Source organism: Salvelinus sp. IW2-2015, linkage group LG36 (genome assembly GCF_002910315.2).
Source record: "Salvelinus sp. IW2-2015 linkage group LG36, ASM291031v2, whole genome shotgun sequence".
Lineage (NCBI taxonomy): Eukaryota > Metazoa > Chordata > Actinopteri > Salmoniformes > Salmonidae > Salvelinus > Salvelinus sp. IW2-2015.
This window is the reverse complement of record NC_036875.1, coordinates 33,632,891-33,636,354: the sequence shown is the minus strand read 5'-3', so window position 1 is coordinate 33,636,354 and position 3,464 is coordinate 33,632,891. Positions and strand designations below refer to the sequence as shown.

The window sequence follows — 3,464 nt, the reverse complement described above, 5'->3', positions numbered from 1 at the left end:
AACCTCCCCCAGCCCACTCCCAGACGCCCAACCTCCCAGCACTCCCCACCCTCCACCCAGCACTCCCACCTCCCCCAGCACTCCACCTGCTCCCCAGCCACTCCCAACCTCCCCAGCCACTCCGCACCTGCCCCAGCACTCCCGAAACCTCCACACTACTCCAGCACTCCCACCTCCCAGCACTCGCACCTCCCCAGGCACTCCCCACACCCTCCCCCAGCACTTCCCAACCTCCAGCCACTCATCCAACCTCCCCAGCCATGCCCACCTCCCCAGCACTCCCACACCCCCAGCACTCCCACCTCCCCCAGCACTCCCAAACCTCGCCCAGCACTCCCAACCTCCCCAACACTCCCACCTCCCCCAGCCACTCCACCTCCCCAGCACTCCCACCTCCCCAGCACTCCACCTCCCCCAGCACCCCAGCCTCCCCCCAGCACTCCACTCCCCCAGCACTCCCAACCTCCCCAGCACTCCCACACCTCCCTCAGCACTCCCCACCTCCCCAGCACTCCCAACCTTCCCCAGCACTCCCAACCTCCCCAGCACTCCCAACCTCCCCAGCAACTCCCATCTCCCCAGCACTCCCACCTCCCCGCAGCACTCCAACCTCCCCCAGCACTCCCACCTCCCCCAGCACTCCCACCTCCCCCAGCACTCCCAACCTACTCAGCACTCCAACCTCCCCCAGCACTCCCAACTCCCCCAGCACTTCCACCTCCCCCAGCACTCCCAACCTACTCAGCACTCCCAACCTCCCCCAGCACTCCCAACCTCCCCCAGCACTTCCACCTCCCCCAGCACTCCCACCTCCCCACGCACTCCCAACCTACTCAGCACTCCCAACCTTCCCCCAGCACTCCACCTCCCCCAGCACTCCCAACCTACCAGCACTCCACCTCCCCCAAGCACTCCCAACCTCCCCCAGCACTCCCAACCTACTCAGCACTCCCAACCTCCCAGCACTTCCCAACCTCCCCCAGCACTCCCAACCTCCCCCAGCACTCCCACTCCCCAGCACTCCCAACCTCCCCCAGCATCCCACCTCCCCCAGCACTCCAACCCCAGCACCTCGCACCTGCCCCAGCACTCCCAACCTCCTCCAGCAGCTCCCACCTCCCCAGCACTCACCTTCCCAGCATTCCCAAACCTCCCCAGCACTCCCACCTCCCCCAGCACTCCCAACCTCCCCAGCCACTCCCAACCACCCCAGCACTCCACCTCCCCAGCACTCCCAACCTCCCAGCACTCCCACCTCCCCCAGCACTCCCACCTCCCCCGCACTCCCAACCTCCCCAGCACCCCGCACTTGCCCCAGCACTCCCAACCTCCTCCAGTCACTCCCCCACCTCCCCCAGCACTCCCAAACCTCCCCAGCACTCCACCTCCCCCAGCACTCCCAACCTCCCCAGCCACTCCCCAACCTCCCCAGCACTCCCAACCTCCCCCCAGCCTTCCCAACCTCCCCAGCACTCCCAACCACCCCAGCACTCCCACCCCCCCAGCACTCCCAACCTCCCCAGCACTCCCACCTCCCCCCAACAACTCCCACCTCCCCCAGCCACTCCCACCTCCCCAGCACTCCCACCTCCCCCAGCACTCCCACCTCCCCCAGCACTCCCCACCTCCCCAGCACTCCCACCTCCCCAGCACTTCCACCTCCCCCAGCACTTCCACCTCCCTCAGCACCTCTCCCACCTCCCCAGCACTCCCACCTCCCGCCAGCACCTCCCACCTCCCCCAGCACCCCCACCTCCCCCAGCAACTCCCACCTCCCCAAACTCACACACCTCCCCCAGCACTCCCACCTCCCCCAGCACTCCCACCTCTGCTTCGTCTACAAAACAATAACAATGTTTGAGGGGCGGTCAGTGGCGCTGTTTCCCCTACTGTGGATTCCATCTTTAAATGGAAATGTACGTTTTGGGAAATGTGTTTTCCCCGTGTGATGATTGCTCCTATAGCAGCTCTAACAGCTTGCTGAGTGAGGGGGGGAAGTCTGATTCATCCATCAGCCAGTGTGTCACCATATTTGACGCATTTCCGAACGGAGCTGCAGTGCTTGGCTTGAACACACTCCAGCAAACAAAATCCTGGAACTGTTTCCTCTTCAAATGAAAAATGACATTGGCATCTCCGACCCTGGCTGGCCCTGGCCGGTGGCACAACATTGCACTACAGTCGATGCCCACGCAGAGGGGTCCGATTTTTACCACCCTTTCTGGGGAGAAAAGCGAAGCTGGCAGATGCACTGATAAAGTCCAGAATGTGGTTGTATCTCTTTGCATCTTCAAAACAATTCACTCTGTATCATCTATCGTCTCACTTCCGAAAACGGCAGCCATTGACACCTACAGACCTGTGATAAGCACTAATAACAACAGTCTACAGGAATATAGGAGCTATTCTGGAGCAGAGATGCCTTGGAGAAGTAACAACAAGACGTCCTCTCACAGAACAGATGGTGTAAACAAATAGGCTTGGACAGATCTTGAAGATCTTGAGCCCCACGTAAGCAGAACATACAGGAATATAGAAGGTTCATGACCGTATAATAGTAGTGTAATAACAGTGTCATTTCAGTGTACAGGAAGACAGATGGAGCGAGAGTGTAAAAAGGCCTGTTAGATCCCTGCTCAGTGTGAATCTATACTCCCCTTTCCCTCCCTACACTCCCCACCAAGCCCCAACACAGGGTTCTCTTACTGATGCCCATCACACGTCAACGTAAAGCTGGGTTGCTCCATAGCAATGAAGGATAATGGTTATGTTTATGAAGACCTATTTTAGCTCTGCGTAGGTCGACAGACACTATCTCCATACACTGATAGGACTGCGGCATTGCTCAGTTTTAGACCTCAAGGTTCTCTGATCGTCTGCGTTCCTATGTGTGTGTTGTCTTTACTACACGTTTCCCTCGGATAGAAAGAGAGTGAGAGGAGAAAACAACAGAGCGAGAGAAGGAAAATGGTGAGACGCTTTCCTTTTAAATGAGACAAAATGTTTGCAGCTCTCTGTTCCAAGGGGCTTACAGAAGGATACATTAAGCAATCACAACCTTAAAGGGAAGGCTAGGGCTCTGCTGGCTAAACACACACACACAGCAGAGTTACAACGTTTACTGGCTAATCAGTCATCCACAGGCATGGTAGATGGTTGAGAGAGAGCCCTGGATGTCCAGATCAGTGGATGTTCAATGATATGGAATGAAGGAAGGAATGGTTCCTCTGCCTGTTCTCCTTCAGTGGCATCATACAAAGCCAGACAGAGAACCGTACAGAGAAGCTACAGAGAACTGTGCAGAGAACCTACAGAGAACCAAGAGAACCTACAGAGAACCTACAGAGAACCAAGAAAACCCACAGAGAACCAAGATAACCTACAGAGGACCAAGAGAACCTACAGAGAACCAAGAGAACCTACAGAGAACCAAGAGAATCTACAGAGAACCAAGAGAAACAAGA

At 57.5% G+C, this 3,464-nt stretch overlaps 1 protein-coding gene across 1 annotated transcript in view; it reads right to left on the bottom strand.

Moving 5' to 3' along the window:
• The window catches only part of cacnb4a (calcium channel, voltage-dependent, beta 4a subunit), a 57,304-nt gene that overhangs the window by 52,448 nt on the left and 1,392 nt on the right, over window positions 1-3,464 (bottom strand). The window lies entirely within an intron of this gene.